The 7,066-nt window shown below is 38.1% G+C and overlaps 1 long non-coding RNA gene across 1 annotated transcript; it reads left to right on the top strand.

Annotated features, from left to right (window-relative positions):
* The first annotated feature begins 931 nt into the window (after window positions 1–931).
* On the top strand, window positions 932–5,621 carry LOC128620422 (uncharacterized). Its single transcript, XR_008388140.1, has 3 exons — window positions 932–1,198; window positions 2,976–3,110; window positions 5,092–5,621. It is a non-coding gene; the product is annotated as an uncharacterized LOC128620422 (long non-coding RNA).
* The last annotated feature ends 1,445 nt before the right edge of the window (window positions 5,622–7,066 follow it).

Below are 7,066 nucleotides of genomic sequence, written 5' to 3'. Positions count from 1 at the left end.
GAATCGATTCTTTTTTTGAACAATTTGTTTAAATGGGTGTTCGCAGACACAAATCAAACTCTTTGGCTTCTTTATTGAATCAGGGAAACAGGGAGTATACATGTGGCCTTAGCTTTAACAACAACAACAACAACAACAATAATCCATCCATCCATTCATCCAAATTCTGTTCAGCTTATTCTACAGAGGTTCGCGGGGAGCCTGGAGCCTATCCCAGGGGATTCAGGGCACAAGTTTCCACCCATTGCAGGGCACAATCATAACACATTCACACACTACAAACAATTTGGAAATGCCAATTATCCTACAGCCTAATGCATGTGCTTGGACTGGGGGAGGAAACCGGAGTACCTGGAGGAAACCCCCGAAGCACAGGGAGAACATGCAAGCCCCATGCACACAGGGTGGAGGCGGGAGTCGAACCCCCAACCTTGAAGGTGCGAGGTAAACATGATAACCACTAAGCCACCGTGCCCCATAATAATAATAATAATAATAATAATAATAATAATAATAATAATAATAATAATAATAATAATAATAATTATTATTATTATTATTATTATTATTATTATTATCATTGTTATAATTGTTATTGCTATTGTTATTAAATAAATAAATAGCACTAACAGAAAGAAGAAAACAACAATATAAACTTTATATTTTAATAATAATATAGGATAAGAAAAATATATGTAAATAAGGCAAATAGACAAATAACAAACGCCAAAATCGTTTAAAGCTAAAACAAGCCTATTATCACGCAAATTATAGTTCTTCTTATATTATCATACTATAACAGTATAAATCGATACAAAAATATCTATTAAAAGGGGGTTTAAAAGGTTGACGTTGTAGTGCACACTATTTCTGGAAGCAGCACTCGGTGGTGAATCAAACGATTCAAAAGACGGGCGCTTCGATTCAATGAAACGACTCACTGCTTAAACGAGTCGACTCAGTAGAAGCGAGTCGTCATGTCCAGCGCTTGTAAAGTCGTGTTGAATGAGCGTGTAGACGGAGATATAACGGAACTCCAGCGTTAAACGAGGCGAGCTAATGTGGCAGTGAACATGATCACAATGCGGGATTTTACACTGCATCCATCTGAACACAGGCGCATTTCACTAAATCACAACACGACTCACCACCAGTACAGGAGACATGCTGGAGTCTGAGCGAGGACTGTAGATGCACAGTAAGTAAGAGGGTTTAGTTTTAAGTTCTGAACGAAAACCTGGAATTATATATTAAAAATCTACAACAGCAACAGCAACATGAGACTGTAATAGTGTAACCTTCAGTGCACTGCCATTTTAAGAAGATCATATTGATTTTATTTTGCAGAAAATGTAGTTAACGAGCAGATGTTATCTCAGTTGACTTCTAAAAATGTGTGTGTAGTTTATACATTTTATAACTGACTTCATGAATCATTTACATTCCCCATTAGACACAAGAAAGCTCATTCCAACAGCTATATGTACTGTTGCTTCCATATAGAGTACTATAACTATACATAAGTATACACTATAAGTATACACTGCCTCAAGCTGTACATTACAGAGTTCATTACATTAATCTTACACTGTAAACCCGGATAGTTCATTTAACTCCAAAAATTTGGGAAACTAATTACCTCAAATTTTTTAAGTTGATAAATCAATTTCTTTAAGCCAAATACACTTAAATATAACAAAAATTTAACTCAATCTTTGTAATTTAAAATTAACTTTTGTTATATTTAAGTGTATTTGGCTTAAAGAAATTGATTTATCGGCTTAAAAATTTTGAGGTAATTAGTTTCCCAAATTTTTTGAGTTAAATGAACTTATCCGGATTTACAGTGCAGTTTTACGCCCATAAAACTGAAGCAAAAGTCTGACCCTTTAGGAATCAACATGCCTTTAAAATCTCTCAACGTCTCACCCTCACTGAACGATTTCCATCTTTTCTACAATATTAAAAAGTATTACTTCGCAGATCTATTACTGTCAGTTTCAGACGACCTCTAAAATGTTGTCTGGGCTTATGTAACTGACTTGTTTAGCGTGTCTAAAGCTTGAATCATTTAAATTTTGCATTAAAGTCTATAAGATGTTTCAGTTCTCTCAGAGGGCTTTTAGCATTTTAACAGTCTGATAATATAAAAAAGGAGAAAAAAAACTCAGTATGACTTTTCAATGTAATGTCTTTAATTGTCTAAGAAAATGAAATATTTATGGGTGAAAATAGACATAAATTAACACGGTCCTTGTGGTGTTCCAAATACCAAACGACATGGTGCTGGTGGTGTCCTGAATACCAAAATAGCTTATGAGTAGCCTAATTAAAAAGACTAATTACAAAATATGTCAATCACTAGACCCTCACATAATAATTTGCATGTACAACTACAAGTATAGTACATGTCTCACCAATGTAGTTTCTTCTTTGTTTTGATGCGTAGGCATGGATTGTAGAATGCTTCCTTTTCTTCCGGGTAAATGTTTACTTTGGTGCCCACTCATTGCCCCAACGTTGTCAGCTTTATCGGTAATCTACCACCAGCATTGCAGTGATGTGGGAGATGTGAGTTTAGATCTGCTCAACATGTCTGAACTCTTACCGGCTTTGTCTGCTCTCTTAGTGACATTTTTTTCATTGTCACAATAATGACACAGTTTATACCATAAATAATTGCCTAAGGCCATTCTGTCAGAATTAGACACCTTTCTTTGCTGGTCAAAACAGGGGGGCTTTTTGATCAAATGACAGGATGATTGACTCACCAGCTGTTTTCCTTTGCCGGTTTCGAGATCGCCCAGCCCACATCACTGGTTTGCCAAAACAATGCTTTCACTGCGATTGAAACCATCAGCGTGCTTTTCATTGGCTTTTGTGAGAGTTGGATGCAAACCCTCCCCAAAAAGAAAGGGTTTTCTTGGAGCCTCTCAAATGACATCATTTCCTCTGTGTTTGGTTTCAATAACAAGGGCCCCCAGGCGAGTTGACATTAGGAGTCCTCGCACACGCCTGTCGATATGCAGTCATTCAGCATGTTTACACACCCTCTTGACTCCGGGAAACAGTTCCATGGTTCCACAGTTCAATTCTGTCTCAGCACCAAGGTGAGGAACACTTACAGTCTTAATTTATAGTCATAATATTCAACCTGGCATTCATTTCCAGGCCAACTCCCGCTCATTGTCATTTCAGATTATATTTTTATATATTGTCAGGGTTTTTTTTTTAGTTTGTTTTTAGATTAAAAAAAAAAATTCAACATCATTTCAGTGGTCTTTTACCATACATGTTGATGCTGATACACTTAACTGAATTCTCAGTGGCTTTAAGTGGACTCGCAGGCCCACTAGAGTGTAACATTCATAGCTAAGATAAAAATAGGTCACTGACACTATTTTACAGTGCCCTTGATGGTGCTTAAATTGGAGGGCAGGTATTGTATAGTTTAGTCTGTGTACCAAAGAAATGAAAGGAAAATAAGAAAGTTGCCCCCAAATTTCTACGTTTTCACTTAGTTCTCAGCAGGTAACTAAAACAACAAAGATCGCATGCCCATGGCTTACATTGTGCATATAGTGTTACTTCTTTGCAGATACATAAACCTTGACCTATTGATTTCGTAAGTCAGGGAAAAGCAATGAGAATCAGTCCCACAGTGCTCTTTTTTCACAGACTATAGCGGAACTGCGATTTTAACAATATATTAAAAGCTGGCCTTATTTAATAATACATTCTCAATCTAAAGCATATATCTACATATTTCATTATTCATCCTTTCTTCCTTTTATCTATCCATACTCATTTGTTACTGTAATCCATATATGCAGTTATGCAAATTAACTTCCTTTCACACTTGCACTTGTGTGGCTTTGGTAATGCAGCAAGTTTCTGGATAATCATGTTGGACCGCATATTTGGACAAGGACTGGACATACTGTAGGTGTGGCTTCAGGCCTCATGAGTAATTTAAATATGATGTCCCCTGAAAGTTTATCTTTAGACATTATAGATTGCTGCTGAATTTCAGCACTTGTGGTCTCTACTTTTTATAAGTTCGGGAAATTATTGCTAATAAAGTCTGAAGGGATTGGATAATAATAAATGGTTGGATCATTTGCTAATTTAGTTATTTAAAAAAAAGACACTGTTTGAAAAAAGGTCAACTGTTACGGGTCTTTAAGTGAGTCCCTCATGAGAAATCGTCTGCAACAGTGCCAATGTTTACATGCGCATCAATATTCTGATATTAATCTGAATTGGGCAATATTCTAATCAGTACCGAGTCACGTAAACGCCGCAATCTGATTGCCCGATTCAGATTAAGACAACATTCTGATTCCCCAAATTTTGATTCCCATCCCTGGAATATGCCTGTTTTAATCGGAAGTTTGCTGCACCTTATTCAGAAAATCCACTGAAAGGAGATATATGCGCATGCTCAGTACGCAAGAAATTGTGGGTAACAACGGCAGCGTCTTGAATCGCCTGGGAAATAACATCAGGAAAGGAAAAGCGCATACGTACAACAAGCATGTATACAGGAATATTCCGATGCCTGTACACATATAAACATCGTATTAGGAATATGGCTGCAACCTGAACATACACCTTAAATGGAATTTGGTGTGCATGTAAACGTAGTCCTTGGTAAAGAGGACTCCAGGTAGATCCCCTGTAAGAACCTAAGAATACATAACAAACCACTCAGGAATGCTTTATGAGTGTGATATTGTTCTCTTTTTTTAGTTTAAATAAAAAAGGAAAAAAGCTGTTCTGGCTTTTTTAGAGACTCCCTCCTTTTTGTGTAATTGTTCACTGTTTAATGTGATGGACAGCTAATGTTTTTGTTGTTGTAGACATCTGTGTAGTCATTAGAAATTTATGTAACCCACTAAACATCTTGATGAAACTAGGATCTGTCACATGGTACATGGTGAAATTAGAATATACATCCAATGAAAGCAAGACAGATTGGCATAGTTTGAACTCAAAAGTATATTTAGGATCTCTTCCCAGAGTTTACACCCCAAAAGATTCAAAACAGTTCTCACTTGTGACGGCCTGTGTGTATTTCTGTACCTCCAGGCCAGCAGTAACCTAGGTTAGTCTGGGAAAACCTGTGCACTTCTGCTCCCTCCCCTTTGCTCCAAGAGACCACACTCCCATAGAGGAAATGGGAGATCATCATCAGGTCAAGACTTCCTTCCTTTTCATCCAACTACAGTCACCCTCCAGGGCCCAGCAGTGCCAACCTTCTGCTGACACTCTGAGCTTGGTCACTCCAGAGGAATTATCATCAGCCACAACAGCTGCAGACATAGCACGACCTTCAGTCGGAGACCTAGAGAGCATCAACACCAGGGCGGAAGAAAGTATAACAGCATACAAGGATGCTTTAGACGACACCTTATTACAGAGTGTGGATAGTAAATCTATACCAGAGGAAGCACCTTCACCACTATTTGATTATAGGATTACAGAAAAGAGCTATTCCTCTGATTCAACAAGGATAGATATCAGGGCGGCTAACCAAGAAACCACTTCATCATCAAGCTGTGAATGTTTAACAGGAAATGGGTCTCTAAGTAAAACAGATTCTCAGGAGTGCTTGAGTTGTGAACTCAACAAATCCCCAAATTCAGTATCTGGAAAGGACAACTCTGGTGAACGCATAGAATCCTCCATTTGGCTCTTGTGTCAGGACCCTCCGGAAACCATGAGTGAAATGATTCAGTCTCCATCACTGGGGAACTTTCCCAAACCTTCTTTAGGTCCCAGAGTGAGTTTCCTCTACCCATCAACAGAATCTGACTCCCAGAACAGGACAACACCACGTAGTCCAGATCTGAGCCCAACGCCCAGTGGATTGCCTCCAGCCTGTGCACCAACCTCTACTTTTCCACCAAGCACACATCGGCTGTCGCACAGCAACTGGGTGCACAGTGCCAAACACAAGGAGGAGGCTGCTGCTCTAGAAAACGCAAAGACAGCGCCGAGCATGAACGCAGAGAGGACCACTTTTGTTTCGGCCGTCATCAAGAGGTCCTCAAAACTCTACGGGGATGTCTGTAAACCAGCACATAGTTCTTTGACTTCTGACGTTGAAAAGTCTTCTGCGTCTTCTCTGGCTGTAGTAGGTACAGGAAAACCAAACCAAACGGCATGGACTACAGAATCTCTGCACACTGAAACAGCACCATCAACCATGCTTCAGTCTACAGCACCTGAAAAGGTAAGACTGCCTCTAATTCTTGTGATGTACTCTCTGAATTCGTTCTCATCTTTAAAGCACAAAATACTGATCCCTACAGACATCATGTTAGAGTCCAAGTCTTAACATTAACTACAAAGTTGAGGTACTGAAGACTTCAGCAGGCTGAGATTAAGATTTAAAAATGTTAGTAATTGCAAATGTATTGATTACACTGATCATAAATGAGGGTTTTAGACACTTAATATGATTTTCAACTGAAAGAATGAGACTGTAAGATTTGACCACATCAGGGTGGATAATGGTTGAAGGCTACCCACCCAGATGGAACGATTACAGCTGTGTATCCAAGAGTAATTTCTGCAATTCCTGCCATTAAATGGACCAGAAAGAATTTTCATCTTCTTCCTTTGCTCTTGCCATTTTCCATTGGGTGTTCTTTTCAATTTGTTGTTCTTTCTTTGATAAAAAAAAAAAATCCTGATAATAATGGTAAAAGCTCTGCTCCGTTTAAAATGGGATGGACTCAAAGTTTGTTGGTGTAGAAACTGAAGGCATGTTTTACAGAGGTATCAGTTATTTGCAGTGGTTGAATTAAAAAACCCAAACAAACCCAAAAAACTAATTGTATTAAATATACACAGATATCTATTAAATTTACATTTGAACACTCTTCACTGGTTGATACATTTGATAATACCTGATTTTTTAAAGAAAACATTTAAAGAAGATCTTTGTGTAGTATTGGTTTAGTCTTTTATGAAGGTTTCTACACACACACAAAAAACAACAACAACAACAAAAAAACAACAACCCTCCACTCCATTACTGATGAAAAGTGGCATTATT

The sequence above is a fragment of the Ictalurus furcatus genome, chromosome 16 (assembly GCF_023375685.1).
Source record: "Ictalurus furcatus strain D&B chromosome 16, Billie_1.0, whole genome shotgun sequence".
Classification (NCBI taxonomy): Eukaryota; Metazoa; Chordata; class Actinopteri; order Siluriformes; family Ictaluridae; genus Ictalurus; species Ictalurus furcatus.
The sequence above is the reverse complement of the archived record's forward strand: the minus strand, read 5'-3'. Positions and strand labels throughout refer to the sequence as shown.